The 19453-nt window shown below is 36.7% G+C and overlaps 1 pseudogene; it reads right to left on the bottom strand.

The window, feature by feature from the left end:
- Window positions 1-14800: 14800 nt before the first annotated feature.
- LOC114259277 (GDSL esterase/lipase At2g31540 pseudogene) lies at window positions 14801-17278 on the bottom strand (annotated as a pseudogene).
- Window positions 17279-19453: the final 2175 nt, after the last annotated feature.

Below are 19453 nucleotides of genomic sequence, written 5' to 3' on the forward strand. Positions count from 1 at the left end.
GAGTTGTCTCATTTTCATCTGATGGCCTCCTATGTGAGTGTGGCTGAGGCCCACTTGTGTTGGTGTAAGTCCATTGTGCATTGTGTATGCCATTTCATTTCATAGCATTGCGTATGCTAGGTTGTATGTTAGAGCATTGTGTATGCCATGTTACCTCGTGCATCGTGTATGCCATTTCATAGCCTTATGCATGCTAGGTTGTATCTTAGTTGCATTTCATGCATATCATGCATATTGCATCGTGCTTGGGATAGGGGTTAGCCCGAGCACGGGAAACGAGGTACGTTTCGTACTCCGAGTGACGGAACGTGTCTCAATTCCCCAGTCACCGACACTCCGGATTACCCATGATGGAGTTAGGTCTTGTTGTGTTTATATGTGCATTCATTCTATATTGAGTTGCACAATTCGACCCCTCGACCATCATGCATCGAGATGCGTGATTGGTGGCACGAGGATCGCGGCATGCATACATTTGTGAAAATACATTGCTATACCACTTTCCTGCTCTCTGTTGCAGTAAATCCAGAATTAGCAACCTTCCGGAGCTTGGCGCGCTTTCCAAGAATAATTGTAAAACAGAGGCTAATCGGGGCATCCCAGTGGATTTCCGCGCAAGGCAGCCCAGACATGCATCATCCATCATCTAAAGAAGAGTCAAGGCAGTCCCTGGCTTGCATCCCAGTTTATTATTTTTCTTAGTTAATTTGTAAATTAATTAGGAATTTGTATATATTTGGACTGTATTATTTGGACTGTAATTATTTGGGACTGTATATTTATTCGGACCCTCTGCGCGAGGGCATAACTGTAATAAGTGTGCGTGTGTGTGTTGTATGTCTTCCAACCCCACGTCTTTCTCTCTTTTATTTACCCGCTTATGATGGTTAGATTAGGGCATGTTTCAATTAGCATACAGTATGATAGCATGTTTGCATTCATTCATCTGTTTTGCATGCACCGGGCTCGGCGCATCATACTAACTGCATTGTATTTTCAATTCCAAGTTGAATACATGTTAGCTGTAGCATTTCATATGCCATGTTTAGAATAGCCGAGCCTACTATAGTTGCATTTTTGCATGTGTTGCATTAGGCATTTCTGTATAATTAGGATCATGCATGGATTTCTAATTAGCTTTTGTTTTGGCTTGGAGTACTCGGTAAGTTTTATGCTTTAGCATCCTTGCATGCGTGTGAGTGACTGCCATGAATAGCATGCTTACCATGAGGCTATTTGCTTATATGATATAACTGCCTGAATGCCTGTGGGTGAAGGTTGGGTTATTTGGATTGGAACAAATCATCAACTGTGAGTTTTAAGCCCACTAGATAGTGGCAAAACCATCTTTTCTTAAGCCCACCTCAGGGTGGCAAAATCTGCATTTTAAGCCTACTTGCCAGTAGCAAACCATCTTTCAAAAACAAACATGAAATGTTTTGTTCCAATTCAGGCGATCCAGTCTATACTTGTATGCTGTGCGCATCACATAGTAAATCTAGGCTAATAACCGGAATAAGAACACACAATGTTTTCAAAATTTGATATCATGGTTAGTAGAGGCCGATCTTTGATCGGGCGAGCGGGGGTGCTCACGAAGTGACCTTCCCCAATCGTATCTAAGTTCCCGAGCCGAGGCAACTTTGGTGATGACGGACACGTGGCCTTAGGCAAACGAGTCAGGGTTTCCTAAATTTTCCCAAAATAAAATATTTAGGTGGCGACTCTGCATCGGGTAAAGCAGTCCATGTTTGGCATTTCTTTTCTAAAAATCTGTTTTCTCAAAACGATTTGCCGGATTTGGACTCTTTGGTTCTGATTAAGAACCATGACAATTTGAGAGTCCGAGCTGTAGTGACCCCAAATGAACAGAACGGGACTCACCCTTCCGGGGCGTTCGGGGACGTCTACATGTTCCCATTGTCATATTCAATGACATATTCAATTGATTAGTTTTAGCTCGCCTAATCATCATGCATTGTCTACAACAATCAAGACTATCCTCCACCGATAGCCCAAAGCAATTATTTCTAAACAGATAATAATTACATCCAACAGATAAACTATCAACAATTTCCAAGGTGAGTGATTAATAATTCCAACTCCACCATCCTATCTCATAATGAGCCAATTACATTATTCCCAACTCAATTTCATATTTCCATAGTAATTGTCATTAGTTATACTAATGACCCAAATATACCAAAACGTGGTATTTTCCCCATTTTTCTCAATATTGACCCAAAGGTCCAAATATTATCAACAACATCAATAAATTCTATTTCAAACCCAAAACACATATGTATGAGTCAAATGAACAAAACCCCTCTTTTCAACATTATACATCTCAAACCCTAACTTCCCAAATCAAACCATTTATACAAAAAGCTCAACATCTATGTTAAAGCTCATAAAGATGAGTAGGAATCCCTACCCCAAGAGATGAAACTCAAAGGAGATGATGAAGAAATCTCGAAATGCTCCAAAACCCAAGATTTTTGGATTGATAGGAAGCCCAAGCCAAGCTCTACACTCTTTGCAAAGACACTTAGGGAGTAGATCACTTAAGCTAGATTAATCCCTAGAGAGAAGGTATATTCTAAAGAGAGGAGCTCTCAAAAGATGGTTTAGAAAAGTAAGAGAGAGAAGGGAGATGTGAAAAGTGATTCAAAATCACCCAGCTGCCATCTAATATACGACTAGTCCGCTCGAGCAGAGAATAGGACGCTCGAGCGTCAAATACAAAAACTAGACCCGCTCGAGCGCAAAAATACCTGCTCGAGCACCAAGTCACAAAAACAAAATACACCCGCTCGAGCGCAAAGGAAAGCCCATTCGAGCGTAGATTACTACCTTCCAGTACTTTTACAGACAATGAACACCCGCTCGAGCGCCAAGAGGCCCGCTCGAGCGTAAGGAACTCCGCTCGAGCGTGAAAAACAACCCTGCAGTACTTTTGCAGAGGAACAAAGTGCTGGAAGTGTGAAAACTCCGCTCGAGGGCAAATGGACCCGTTCGAGCGGATCACCAAAAATCTGGGCAACAAGAATTGGGACAAAAGCTCAACCAACCTGTTCGAAACACGCCCAACACATCCTAAGACTCAAATATATGGAATTAAAGGATGACAACAAGATATATACAACAACCAACTCCACGGAACCTAAGTCCGGAATACAACAATCAAGAGAGAAAGAACCAGGTTCGCTATAACCTTCCTCCCTTAAGGAATTTCGTCCCCGAAATTAAGTACAAGTTTTTCAAAAATATGATTTCTCAATTACCCACATTATTACAATGCAAAATTCACAACTCGACCCATTACCGGTCATCCCATCTCTATTTAAGAGGCAACTTCTACATAATCTCCAACATGCATTATCAACAAGCATCTCAAAACATATTCAATGCCAACAATACATTTGCATTTCTAAAACATCATTAACATATACAATGTTAAAATAAACTTCCATTTCAAGGCAAGTTCCATAATACTTCCGCAAATCAAAACATTTACAATGTTTTACAACTTAAGACATATTCCATGCTCTTAAAGTTTATCAATATTACAAAATTCCCATTACATGGTTAAACATTAACAAATAAGTCCGAATACTTTTCACGGACATCTAACTCACGTTCCCAAGTGGCTTCTTCCACTCCGTGATGTTTCCACAAAATTTTCACCAAGGAAATGGTCTTGCCTCACAAGACTTGATCCCACCTATCCAAGACCCGAACCGGTCTCTCCTCAATCGAGATATCCTCGCCAACCTCCAAGTCGGTCCAATCCAACACATGGGACAGGTCTGGCTCGTACTTCCGAAGCATACTAAACACGAAACACGTCATGCACCCCAGACAACTGCGGCGGTAAAGTTAAATGGTATGCAACCTCCCCAATCCTCTCAAGGATGTCAAAGGGACTGATAAACCAAGGGGACAACTTCACACTCTTCCCAAACCTCATCAAACCCTGCCTAGGTGATATTTTCAGAAAAACATGATCACCCGTCTCAAATGTCAAAGGCCTCCTCCTACGGTCGGCATAACTCTTTTGGCGACTTTGGGCTGCCACAAGCCTCCTACGAATAAGCTCAACCTTTTCCGTCGTTTCCCTCACCAACTCCGGGCCCAACAAAGGTGCATCACCTACCTCGGCCCAACAAATTGGAGACCTACGTGGTCGGCCATACAAGGGCTCGAACGGTGCCATACGGATGCTCGATTAAAAACTGTTATTGTAGGCAAACTCCACCAAGGGCAAGTGCCTCTCCCACGTCCCACTAAAGTCAAGGACACAACCTCGAAGCATATCCTCAAGGATCTGAATAGTACCCTCGGACTGCCCGTCAGTCTGAGGATGATACGCTGTGCTAAAGGTTAACTTAGTGCCCAAGGTACTCTGCAAACTCTGTCACAACCTAGCAGTAAAACGTGGATCTCTATCAGAGACGATCGACACTGGGACCCCGTGCAACCTCACTATGTCCCGAATATACAAGTCGGCAAAATGATCTACCGAATCTCTTACGCGCATAGGGATAAAGTGCGCCAACTTAGTCAACCGGTCCACAACCATCCAAATAGTATCACTACCCCGTTGAGTCCTCGAAAGACCTACAATGAAGTCCATAGTGACATGCTCCCACTTCCACTTGGCAATAGGCAAGGGTTGTAACAAACCCGCTAACCTCTGATGTTCGGCCTTCACTTGCTGACAAGTCAGACACTTAGACACAAACATTGCCACATCCTTCTTCATACCCCGCCACCAAAACTGACGACCCAAATCACGATACATCTTAGTGCCTCCTAGATGCACCGCAAGGCGTGAATGGTGAAACTCTCGGAGTACCTCCTCTTGGCAAGACTCCGGCACAAACAAACGGTCTCAGTATCTCACACTCAAGTCGGGATACACTGTCAAACCCTTCTCAACCTTCCCACTAGAGATCTTCTCTCGGAGGGATTCTACCTCAAGGTCACCTCTCTGTGCCTTTAACACTCGAGTCACAAGTGTTTATTGCGCAACAACAGAAAACAAGATTGCAGCCTCAACAGATTCACCTAGAAGCAAGTCAAACTTGCCAAGTGCACCCAACATCTCCCACTCCCGGATGGCTATACAAGCTACATCACTAATGGATTTCCTACTAAGAGCATCGGCCACAACATTGGCCTTACCTGGGTGATAGTGCAACTCGAAATTGTAGTCCTCAATGAACTCCATCCACCTTTTCTACATCAAATTCAAGTCTCTCTGTGTAAACAGGTACTTCAAACTCTTATGGTCTGAGAACACCTCGAAGCTCTCACCGTAAAGGTAGTGCCTCCAAATCTTCAAGGCAAAGATCACTGCTGCTAATTCTAGGTCATAGGTAGGGTAATTCCTCTCGTGTATTTTCAAATGACGTGAGCCATAGGCTACCACTTTCCCCTCTTGCATCAGCACACACCCCAAACCCTCTCGTGAGGCATTACAGTAACCGCATAACCCAAACCTCTCTCCGGGATAATCAAAACCGGAGTGGTGGTCAATCTAACTTTCAACTCTTGGAACGACTTTTCACAAGTCTCACTACATACAAATTTGACCTCTTTCCGCGTCAATCTAGTCAACGGCGAAGCTAGTCTGGAGAAATCCTTCAGAAACCGACAGTAATACCCAGCTAATCCCAGAAAACTGCGGATCTCGAAAACACTCTTAGGCTGTGCCCAATCCTGCACTGCCTCAATCTTGGATGTATCAACAGACACCCCTTCTCCAGAGACTACATGGCCTAAGAACTTAACCTCTCTTAGCCAGAACTCACACTTCCCAAACTTGGCATATAGCCTATTGGCTCTAAGCAACTTAAGCGCCACTCTCAAGTGTTCCTTGTGCTCCTCCTCAGCCGGTGAGTAAATCAGAATGTCGTCCATGAAAATAACTACGAAATGATCTAAGAATTCCCGGAAAATCCGGTTCATCAAATCCATAAATGCTGCTGGTGCATTGGTGAGCCCAAATGGCATCAAAAGAAACTCATAGTGGACATACCGCATACGGAATGCCGTCTTCGAAATATCCTCCTCCCTGACCCTCAACTGATGGTAACCCGATCTCAAGTCTATCTTACAGAAATAACGAGACCCTTTCAACTGGTCAAACAAATCATCTATACGGGGCATAGGGTACTTATTTTTTAACCGTAGCCTGATTCAATTTTCGGTAGTCAATACAAAGTCTCAAGGCACCATCTTTCTTTTTAGCAAAGAGGGCCGGTGCTCCCCACAGCGATACACTAGGGCGAATAAACCCCTTATCTAGCAATTCCTGGAGCTGAATCTTCAGCTCACTCAACTCGACTGGGGAAAAATAATAAGATGCCATAGAAATCAGCGTAGTGCCGGGCACTAAATCAATAGAGAACTCGATCTCTCGATGAGGTGGCAGACTAATAAGGTCCTCGGGAAAGACGTCTGAGTACTCACAAACCACTCTCGGCAATGCAGTCTGGGTCTCATCACACTCACTACTCATACAGCTAGCGAGAAGACAACAAAGCTCACTCCGCCCTCGCGGATCATACACCAGTGGCAACACACTACCAACCCGATATCCCAAGAAATGGAAACAATCCCCGCTCAAGGTACATACTGTGACCCTCTGGCGATAACAATCAATAACAGCCCGGTATGACAATAGCCAATCCATACCCAAAATAACATCAAAGCACGACATAGCCATAACTACAAAAGAAAATGAAAGCCAGCGATCGGCGACCTCCATATCACACTCTTTACACTCTTGTTTCAAAATCAATTCACCCCTAACAGGTGATACTACACAAATAGGAGATGCTAACTGTGCCAACTCCAATCCCAAAACAGATGCAAATGCAGCAGATATAAATGAATGAGATGCACCCGTATCAATCAACACATTGGCAACCGAGTTGCAAAACAAAAAGGTATCTCTCACAACTGATGGAGCCGATACTAAATCCTACGCGGTAACAACATACACACGCCCTGTAGGCCCCTGATCTACCTGCTCACCCCTCGGAGCAAAAGACTGCTGCACAGACTGGAACGACGACGCTCCCTGATTAGCCCTCGAGGCTTGTACTGACTGTGCTGGCTGAAAACTCTATGTCTGTCTAGAACTAGACGCACCCGATGTGGCATTCAACTGCGGGCAGAACCTCTTCAGGTGTCCCGCCTGACCACACTGATAACAAGACAGCGGCTGGCCTCTACCCTGACTTTGGCTTTGAGGTCGAGTTGAAGATGAAGCTGCTCTCTGACCTCCTCCTCTCTGCGGGCAAGATGGAGACTTGTGGCCCAGCTGACCACACTTGAAACAAGTAACGTCTCCCTGACTGCCTCTCCCAGAACCTGCACTCGGTATGGGAAAGGTCGATCTAACAAAAGCACCCTAGGACTGCGGAGGGTTAGAACCCCTCTGCCTCCTACCATCTCCCTAACCATCCTGACTCCTCTTGGAGCCTCTCTGTCTCTCCTCCTCCTCCTCCTGCATCATAATTTCCATATGGGCTGCAGCATCCACAAGACGCCCATAATCTCGAGTCATAGACCCTCTAACTCTCATCTTGAGCCCATGCCTCAACTTCCGCTCAAACTCAATACAACGGCGTTCCTCGGATGCCACAAACTCAGGTACAAACCTGGATAAACTAGTAAAAGCGGCCTCAAACTCGGCCACTGACAAACTCAGCTACTTGAGCTGACAAAACTGGTCTCTTAGCTTCTCCCTGACAGTTGGAGACAAGAACTTCTCTTAGAAAGCATCTACAAAAGCCTCCCATGTCCCTCCAATAGGACCCCTCAGGAACTTCCACCATTGACCCACATTCCCGTTAAGCTGGAAAGATGCAAAGGTCACCTTTAAAGCCCCGTCCTCGATGCCAAGCATCTCAAATGTCTTCGTCATCTGTTCAAGCCATTCATCTGCTTTAAGTGGCTCTTTCGGATCACCTACAAACTCGTTCGAATTTGACCCGAAGAACTTCTTCTTTAGAAAAGAAGGCCTTATATTAATAACCTGGGCCTGAACTGGATTCTCAGCTCTGAGAATACCCATGTATTCCCTCAAAGCTCCTGCTATCTCGCGGGCTAAGGCACCCATGGCCTGCTGACTTGCTGGCTCGGCCACATTGGCCTGAGCAACACCCTCCTGCTGCGCCGGAACCTCATCCGGTATAGGCATCTCCTGTCTCCTAGGCCTACCACGCCTACCTCCACGTCCTCGTCCTAACATCCTAATAAAGGTAACGAAGAACATTAGCACATTCACAATTGTGCCGAAGCTATAACACTCGCGTCCTAATGCATGGGACAGCTGTAATTCACTCCACGTAAGCACATAACCACATAAGCACTTATGAATTTCATTTCCGGATAATGATAGTCCCATGGAGTTACTAAAGTTCTTGTTAGAAACAGCATTGATCAAGTGCTTTTCCAACAAGACTCCCAGAAACCCAAGGATCCAATCAACATCCTGGAAATCAAATCCCATACCCAAGTAGTCACGTAAACATGTTATCACATAAGCATATAATACTACATCTAACTTTCTATCAAGCGAGACAAACCCATTGTGATACTAATCATTTCTCATGTACCCAAAGTATTCAAACCCGGTACGCTCTGATACCAAGTTGTAACGCCCTCAAAATAAACCTATAAAACATACAATATTAACATGCTTAGACATAGGAGAATGAAACATAATTACATTTCATCAGAGTATTTCTTACAAAAGATAGTACATGTTAACAACAAAAGTAAATACCCTATAGGCTTACAACTTTCCAAGTCAACATTTGGTTACAACAAGGAGAGTACTAACTCTACACAAAATAAACCCTTGGCTTGATATACATGTATTACATCAAAACAACAAAAAGAGTCTGGCAGCCTCAAGCCTCCCATGCTACGTCCTTGGAGGTGGCATAATACCTGCACCTGAAAATGAGGTTCCTTATAGTGTAAGCCAACGCTCAGTAGAGATTTGCTAAACATAATATGAGCAAAAACTAAAACATTGGCATTTGATAAATGTTTAACCCATATAAATCAATTCATAATCCATTTCAGTTTCATGAAAAATATGTCCATGTTTCATTCCATTTTCCATCACTTATCCAGTTCTCAATTTGTGAATAAGGCTCAGAACCTGGCCAATAATTTAATGAGACTATAGCTCATATTAACAGTACTTCCATACTTCACAATAGATACACATGTTTGCTGTATCAATAACACATAAAATACTTCCATACTTCATAGATGATACACAGATTTGCTGTATTAATACTTCAATAGATACACATAATTGCTGTATCAACACTTCAAAAGATACACATAATTGTTGTATCAATGGAGTCCATTCCCTATCTCCTCCCAAATAAAATCCGGTTTAGGGGTCCATCCCCCATCTTTCCCTAAACCGTGGAATACATCCCCTATCTCCTCCTACACAACACAATGTATATAAACACATATCATATACACAATCAATTAACACATAAATTCGACGTATTGTTCCCATTGTCATATTCGATGACATATTCAATTGATTAGTTTTAGTTCGCCTAATCATCATGCATTGTCTACAACAATTAAGACTATCCTCCACAATAGCCCAAAGCAATTATTTCTAAACAGATAATAATTACATCCAACAGATAAACTATCAACAATTTCCAAGATGAGTGATTAATAATTCAAACTCCACCATCCTATCTCATAATGAGCCAATTACATTATTCCCAACTCAATTTCATATGTCCATAGTAATTGTCATTAGTTATACTAATGACCAAAATATACCAAAACATGGCATTTTCCCCATTTTTCTCAATATTGACCCAAAGGTCCAAATATTATCAACAACATCAATAAATTCTATTTCAAACCCAAAACACATATGTATGAGTCAAATGAACAAAACTCCTCTTTTCAACATTATACATCTCAAACCCTAACTTCCCAAATCAAACAATTTATGCAAAAAGCTCAACATCTATGTTAAAGCACATAAAGATGAGTAGGAATCCCTACCTCAAGAGATGAAACTCAAAGGAGATGATGAAGAAATCTCGAAATGCTCCAAAACCCAAGATTTTTGGATTGATAGGAAGCCCAAGCCAAGCTCTACACTCTTTGCAAAGACACTTAGGGAGTAGATCACTCAAGCTAGATCAATCCTTAGAGAGAAGGTATATTCTAGAGAGAGGAGCTCTCAAAAGAGGGTTTAGAAAAGTAAGAGAGAGAATGGAGATGTGAAAAGTGATTCAAAATCACCCAGCTGCCATCTAATATACGACTAGTCTGCTCGAGCGGAGAATAGGACGCCCGCTGAAGCGTAGATTACCACTTTCCAGTACTTTTACAGACAATGAACACCTGCTCGAGCGCCAAGAGGCCCGCTCGAGCGCGACCTGCTCGAGCGTAAGAAACTCTGCTCGAGCGTGAAAAACAACCCTGCAGTACTTTTGCAGAGACACAAAATGCTGGAAGTGTGAAAACTCCGCTCGAGCGCAAATGGACCCGCTCGAGCGGATCACCAAAAATATGAGCAACAAGAATTGGGACAAAAGCTCAACCAACCTGTTCGAAACACGCCCAACACATCCTAAGACTCAAATATATGGAATTAAAGGATGACAACAAGATATATACAACAACCAACTCCATGGAACCTAAGTTCGGAATACAACAATCAAGAGAGGAAGAACCAGGGTTGCTATAGTTTTTGTATTTTTTTATTTGTTTTATTATTTTAAATTTATTTTATATAAAAATAATTTAACAATCCCTACAACAACTATCATCAAAACAAACACAATTCTATCAATCCCCTTACTATTAATCCCCTCAGTATCAATCCCATCCATTCTACATCTGAAAACAAATGGGCCAAAAGGTGAGTGGGTGGGCTAGACGTTCTATGAAGGTGTTTGGTTTCTTCAAAGTTTTTTGAAGGGGGTCCATTGAAGCAGGCCCATTATAACCGAAAATATGAATTACTTGGGCAACTCACAAAATTAGTAAGGAAAATTCAATTATTACATAAAATTCATACAAAAAAAAAAAGACAAAAAAATGTGGTAATATTATTATTGTAAATAAATTTCTTTTCAATGGTATTTTTCTTTAAAGTGAAAGATCCACAATGAGTCATATCATTATAGATGAAAATTATGTATGAATTTTTCATTTGTCTAACATTACTCAATTAATAATATATATATATATATAAAAACTAATCTCCCATTAATGAGTAATTATCATGTATTTTGAAAATTCAATATTGACGGTATGTCTAGCCAATATCAGAGGCTTAAAGAATTATATAATCCTACAAACAAAGAATAATGGAAAAATAAGAGGATGCTATTGGATGGGCACACAATCATGTGATTATTTTTACTCACATGATAATTTTTGCCAATTTAAGGGTTTGTGGGTACATAATTATGTATCTCAAAATCCTTTCGTCTTCCTATTCCAATGCACATTATTTTGAGCACATGTTGTAACTCTTCACCTTCTTTTCTTACAAATTCGAGGGGTTTGTAAAGACGCATAATTCTTTGTCTCAAAATTTTCCTATCTTTTTATCTTAATACATATGCAACCATTAGATCGTGCATTGAGATTTATGCATTTCAAGATTATTATTACAAAATTGAATGATTGAGAGTACATTGACAAAACAAATTCAAAGACAAGATGTTTTGGGATTTGCTAATTTTTTTTATTGTTTTTATTTAAAGGAAGTTTAAAACACCCCAAAGATCATGCATAGTCAAAGTTTTTATCTACTGATAATAAAGGAGAAGGAACATAACATGCTTTCTTTGCCCTTGCAACAATCTACTAACTATCTACATATCCCACTCTAAATTAAAAATCTTAGCTTAAAAGTAGGAAGATTGAGAAAATATGCAATTCTCAGACAAAACTAATAAACAATAATACTGGCTAAGTACAAATGGGAAGTAACATAACAAGCTTTTTTGCAGACACTTGCAAATCTGATAAAAATCTTAGCAAAAAAAAAAAAAAAAAAAAGAAGAAAAAAAAGAAGAAATGCTAGTGATAGACAGGGAATGAATCAAAGAGGGTTGGTGTGATTGATTGGTTCAAAAGAGCTGGCCAATGATTGCAGCAGCGAGGGACTGGGAAAGGTGGTTGTAGCCGGATTCACTGGGATGAACACTATCCCAAAACAAGTGATTGGAAGCAGAGTGACACACCGGAGTGATGGGAGAACAAAGGAATGCTGCTTCTATCAATCCACTCCCGCAGCACCCTTTTCGAGTTTCATTGAGCCCTGTTGTTTCACCATTCTCACACTATTAGTTCAATATTATTTTTGCCTTTTGTATCGAAAATAGAAATACTACAAATTTAGAAAAATAAAATTAGAAAAGTATTTATAATTTTAATCTTACTGTTTAGATTCATTTAAGTTTGGCCCTGCAACAAAAATTTCAAGTACACACCATATGAATTATTGAGTCAACTGTCCTATATACTGACTGAACTTTTTAAGCAGAGCTTATTAGCTTTTCTAAATTTTTGATGGAAAAAGGTTGGCTTTCTGGCAGGAATAGAAGATGCCAAATAGATTTTGTCTTTCTAGTTGAAATCTTAATTATCAATAAGACACCAATTACTTGAAATAAGATGTGGATCACACATTCATGGGTATCACGCTCATGGGAGAGCTACAATGGTATATCTTCTATAAATTTTTTTTTTACAAAGTTTTATAAAATTTCATAATATAAATTACAAAAAATTATAATATTTTTTTACTATGAAATGTCATAACAAATACTATAAAGTGTCATAATTTTATTATTCATAATTTCAGGATGCACATTATAAATTTATTATTTGTAATTTTATCACAAAAAAACATAGCATATACTAAATATTCATAACTTTTATCATAAAAAATTATAATTTTTTTACGATGCACATCTTATAAATATCTCCGGCACTCATATTTTAAGTGGGTAATTCTTTAAAAATCGCTAGCATTTTTTAACTATTGTGATTAGAAATAGTTGGTGTCTCCACCCATAACACCATTAATTTGACTAGGTAAATTAGGAATCTCTTTAATGAGATTCTATTATTCAGTAATGAGGTTCGTATCCCCCTTCTAGGTTCTGGCCATTCAATTCAATTACCAGTAATTTTTTTATTTTTATTTTTAGAGAAATACATAAAATTGGTTTGATGAATTATTTTCAAAATAGTTTCTAGATTTTTTTATAGTACCCCACTTTTTCTGGAAAAGCTCCAAGGGCTAATAAGCTTGACTTGGTAAGCTTGGTTTAATAACTAAAATATTTTTTTGACAAAATATAGGTGGAAAATGGTTTAGAATCTAAACTTTAAACTGAAAAAAAATAAAAAAATTATAATGTAAATTAACAAAATTAAAAATTTAGAATTTATTTATTTTATTGCAAGGCTCAAATTACAAATTATTGGAATTTTTTTGTTGTTGTAATTTTTCCTTTTATTTTTATATAGCTAAAATTTCTACATTAATGTGAGATTCCCGTAGGGAAGTGTGAGAATCAGATTCCTACTTAGCCCAGTAAAGTGATTCCTGCTGAAATGGACAATGAGAAATTACTTTCTGACTTCAATCCGTTCCAAATGTTGGAATCATTTTGAGTTTTCAAAAACGGTTTGTTGAGTTTTTAATTAGTATTTTTGTATTTTTAATAATTTTTTTAAAAATTTTTTAGATTCAATTAAACTTAATATACTTAAAAAGTAAAAAAATTGTACAAAAATATTTAAAAAATTCATTGAATACAACAAAATATGAAAATGTATCAAATTTTCATAATTTTTTTTTGTATTCTTTTGTATTTGGTGATTTTTTTATTTTTTTTTTACAAATATTATATTTTGTAAGCGTATTTATATTAGGTGTATTTAAAAAATAAAAAAATTTGGATAAATTATTAAAAAAATTCACTAAAAACAAAAAAAAAATGCGAAAAATAAAAAACTCAATGTTCTGAAAAGTGGACTCAATTTTCTGAAACCAAACTTGGTGATTCCTATTCCCTCAAAATTATTCTATTTGGTTTGGAGTTTTCAAAAATAGTTTTTTAAGTTTTCAATTAGTATTTTATATTTTTAATGATTTTTTAAAAATATTTTAATCATTTTTTTAAAAACTTTTTAGATCCACTTAATCTTAATATACTTAAAAAGTATAAAATTTGTATAATTTTTTTTTAAAAATTCATTAAATACAACAAAATACGAAAATGTATTGAATTTTTGTATTCACTTGTATTTTTTGTATTTGGTAATCTATTTAAAGTTTTTTTTTCCCCACAAATATTATACTTTTTAAGTGTATCTAGATTAAGTATATTTAAAAAATAAAAAAATTGCATAAAATATTTAAAAAATTCACTAAAAAAATATGAAAATAAAAAACTCAATTTTCTTAAAAATATATATTTTTTGATTGTCGAAACTTAGTCGTCAATTGTTAGATTAATACTTCGGATGAGTTGAAACTCACACTCATACACCTTGTAAGAAATTTTGCCCTCCTATTACACTCTTAAAAGTGAAACCCAAGATTTCTCCCATAGGAGAGACTTGGTAGTCAAGGCTAGGTTAATACAAGACTTCATAAAAACATAAACACGAATTCAGGTATAATAGTTTCTTGATGCTTTAAAAAGTAAGTTCATCCAATCCTTGGATATAGCAAAAAATCAATTTGGGGATTTTAAAGCTTACCATATTTTTGTGGATTTTTCATCATGTCATCCAACGGTGTGTATATATCTGCATAGATAATTTTGCTCCCAGGAAGAGAAGATTGCAATTGAGGTAACAAATTTGAAAGCATGGCATTATAAGATTGAGCATCTGAATTCTGGTGATCTATGCATTTTCTGTGAATCTGAAGTTTTGCGGTCATTTGGATTGGGATACAACCAATTGGAGGTAGCCCAGCTACAACCATTGTTCTACACCCTATTTTGTACAGTTCCTGCAAAAATATACAAGTCAAAATTAAGCAGTAATAGTGCAATCTCTAAAAATTATCTAACATTTTAAGAACATCACATGACTGTGTGTTCGATCAATAATGTTTTGTCATTGTCTCATATTGATACTAATTTTTTCGACTATGTAAGTACACATATCATCTTAGAATTTCGAAATGACCAAATAATTACTACAATTTTAGAATTTTTACCCATAAATTTACTAAGAAAGATCAATTTTTGGTTTAGATTTAAGATTTGTTTGGAATTGATTTTTTAGTAACTTTTTTGTTGATTTTTTTTTTCTTCTCATTTTTAGTGAATTTTTAATTTTTTTTTTTTTTTTTTAAGAATTTAGGTTTTTAAAATCTACTAGACTAGATGGGAATTAGATTTTGCTAGTTAATTGCTAGTCAATAGATAATTGATTGATGGAATTTGAAGAAAATTATATTGAAAAAAAATATAGAATAATTGAAAGAAAAAAATGTGTTGAAAATGGAAGGAAAGAGTGTGAGACAAAATTTTAATTTTAATTAATTTTTTAGAAAACAATCTTTTTAATTTCATAATTTTGGAATAAAGTTTGATGGAGAAAACTTAAAAGGGATAAGATTTAGAGAAAAAAATAATGATAATTAATGAAAACTTTCAAATAACATTATGACACATCATTCTTAATGATATAAAAGTTAAAAAAAAGTAAGAAAAATAAAGGGGGAGTTTAATCCTCAAAGGCCTAACTAGTATAGATTTCATATTTTAGATTAAACTTGAAAGGATTTCTTAAAGGAGAGATTTACGGAAAATGTAATGGCTAATAAAAACTTTCCTTAATTATTTGTTTCTTTGTTTTATATCGTAACTAAATTCAATTTAATTTAAAATTTCATGTTATCTCTAGGTTAATAACATCATAACACAACTTAATGATATAAAAAATTTAACAATTAAAAAAAATGAATAGAGAGTTTAATCTATCACAACACTGGTGTTTAGTGAACTTGTTAAAAAATCATTTAATTTTTTTACGTTTTAGATCTATGTCAGTTAGTTGCTTACAAAAATTTAATAACATTTATTTCTTTTTCTTTTCTTTTCTTCTTCTTCTTCTTCTTCTTTTTTTTTTTGGGTAAAAAAGTTCAGAAATGCCAGAAAAACAAACCAATTTTTGTAAGGTTTTTTATTTTTTATTTTTTAGTGAATATTTTTTAAAATTTGGGTATTTTTTTTGTATAAATTTTAAAATAATCCAATCGAAATGAACCAAAAAAATAAATTTACTCAAAATATTTTTTTTTTTTTTTTAAATAGACAAAAAAACTTGACTTTCTGGATACTCATTTATCTCACCAACCACTCTTTCAATTTGAAAGGATTTTAAGTTTGTAAAATTATAAAGCTCCATATTGTTAACGAAAATGGTTGTGTAAACAAATATGAGAGAGAGAGAGAGAGAGAGTTAACCTGAACAAACTTCTGTAAATTATTGAGCACAAAGTCATGGTACTCACTAATGTTGAAGGTAATCCTTCTTGTGGGTATGTCATAGAAATTAAAAACAAAGTCATTAGTCCCTGCACTAACAATCACCAAAGCACCATTAGTAATATTCATTGCTTCCTTTTCCCCTAAACTCTCCTTCAACCTCTCCACATAACTCCGAAGGTAACCAGGCTGTTTGGACACAGGGATAGAAAGAGTCACATCCGAAGTAACATCATCGTATCCCGATCCAGCCGATGCAAAGCTGACACCTGTCCTCAGTTCCTCATCCGATAGGTTTGGATCGAGGTATGGAGGAACAATGTCCTTGATTCCCAACATGGTGGCCACGAAGTCTGGGACGAGTTTTCCATTTGAAAATCGTCCCGTGGCGACCTGGCCGGGGAAGTCCTGGCCGTAGGGCCGGTGGTTGCTTTTCATTAGGGATTTTATGTAGTTGTTGTTGCCTGTGTCTACTGTTGAGTCACCAAAGATGAGGAGGGTGGAGAATTTGGTTACGAGGGTGCTGCCATTGCATGGTTTGGTGCTGGTTAGGATGTAGATTTGGATGGTTAGGAGGATGAAGGAGATGGTTGGTGCCATTGGCAAAGAATCAGCAAGATGGTTCTCTTCTATAAGATGAGTTTTTTTTTGTAGTGTGTGTGTTGTGAGGAATGGTGAAATGCTTGTGTATATTTATAAGAGGAGTAAAACGGAGGCAACATGAAGTGGGTCCCCGAAAAGTGTATATTATTGTTATTTTCTATTTAAAATGTGAGGTGGGTCATAAATATAATGTATTTTTGGTCACAAATTTGGTTGTCAATTTCAGGTTCCATAGAAGGGTTCTGATAGGAGTAACGTTATAATGATTATCTATTTTTACTATATATCTTACTTTATATATAATGTATTAATTAGTTGCCGAAGTAACGTTATAATGATTATTTATTTTTGTTATCTTACTTATAATATAATGTGTTAGTTTAGCTGCCTGTACATTGTATATATATATATATATATATATGAGTGGTAAGAATTATTATTTTAATTTTATCTTGATAAATAAGATGATAAATATAACGCGGTATAACAATTTCGTAAGTATAGCATTATTGTATTTATAGAGGACTATTGTATATCTCTCTTTTTTTCTTTTTATATCACTGAATACATAATATTAGATTATTTATATTATTATTTTCTTAATGATTAAGAATCAATAATAAATATCCACATAAATGACTATACAAAAACAATAGCAAAAAAAAAAAAAAAAAGATTGCATATGCAATTTTTCGTTATAACTTACCCATTGTTTTCTTTGTGATCTTAATGCACACATTTTTAACTTGCAAAAGAGAAATCAAGAGGACAAACATGAAAGATGGCCTAGATTTAAGTCTATTTTATGGTAAAATAGTAAAGAGAAAGAGACAATGTTCAAGATTTGAATTATTATTCAGTATACTAGTGCTTTCAAAATTATATAAAAAAAAAAAACTCAAAATACTTATAGAAATACCTACACCTCTGTAAGTATTTTCAATATTTTATTATTGATGCTGATATTTATTTTCAATAATTTGATAATTTTCATGGTATTTTAGGATTTTTCCCCTTTTTTATTTTGAAATTTCCAATTTGAATGTCAGCATTTACTATGAATATTGCTTTCGCAGATTTATTCATTAAAATCCTATTTAGGTAATGTTATATAAACAAAGTTTATATATCTCAAAGTAAAAAGTCTATCCCTATTGGTCACAATTATAAAAATGTCATTCTTATATAATTTTATTTATTTATTTTTGTATAAACATATGGGTAAATTACACTGATCTTTCTCAAATTTTAGAAAAAATATAGCAAGTCTAACAATTTTGACATAATTACCCTGACTCTCTTTTAATAAGGCTAAAATATCTAAAACTAATGCAGATTGTGAATATATAAGGATATATAAGCTAAAATATACACTTCAGAATAAAAGAGATGATAATATCATTTTTCTATTTATATGATTAACAAATTATTAATGAAAAGATATTATGTGTTATACAAATTAAAATCTTAAAAAAGTTTAATGTAATTATGCTAAACTAATAGGGCCTACTATATTTTTCAAACCCCAGGGGTGTAGACGTCCCCGAACGCCCCCGGGGAGGAACGAGTTCCCCCGTTCCGTTCGATATTGGGCTCACTACAGTTCGGACTCTCAATTTGTCACGGTTCTGAATCTGAACCAAAGAGTCCAACTCCGGCAAATCGTTTTGAGAAAACAGATTTTGAAAGAAGTGCCAAACATGGACTGCTTTGCCAGATACAGAGTCACCACCTAAATATTTTATTTTGGGAAAATTTAGGAAACCCTGACTCGTTTGCCTAAGGTCACGTGTCCGTCATCACCAAAGTTGCCTCGGCTCGAGAACTTGGGTACGATTGGGGAAGGTCACTTCGTGAGCACCCCCGCTCGCCCGATCAAAGATCGACCTCTACTAACCATGATATCTATTTTTGAAAACATTATGCGTTCTTATTCCGGTTATTAGCCTAGATTTACTATGTGATGCGCACAGCATACAAATATAGACTGGATCGCCTGAATTGGAACAAAATATTTCATGTTTGTTTGTTTGAAAATGGTTTGATGGTGCTACTCGCAAGTAGGCTAAGACGTGGATTTGCCACCCTCAGGTAGGCTTAGAAAACATGATTTTGCCACTATCTAGTGGGCTTAAAACTCACAATTAATGAATTGTTCCAATTCAAATAACCCAACCTTCACCCACAGGCATTCAGGCAGTTTATATCACATAAGCAATTAGCCTCATGGTAAGCATGCTATCATGGCATTCACTCACACGCATGCAAGGATGCTAAAGCGTAAAACTTACCGAGTA

The sequence above is a fragment of the Camellia sinensis genome, chromosome 10, assembly GCF_055761805.1.
Source record: "Camellia sinensis isolate YWXY chromosome 10, ASM5576180v1, whole genome shotgun sequence".
NCBI classification, from domain to species: domain Eukaryota; kingdom Viridiplantae; phylum Streptophyta; class Magnoliopsida; order Ericales; family Theaceae; genus Camellia; species Camellia sinensis.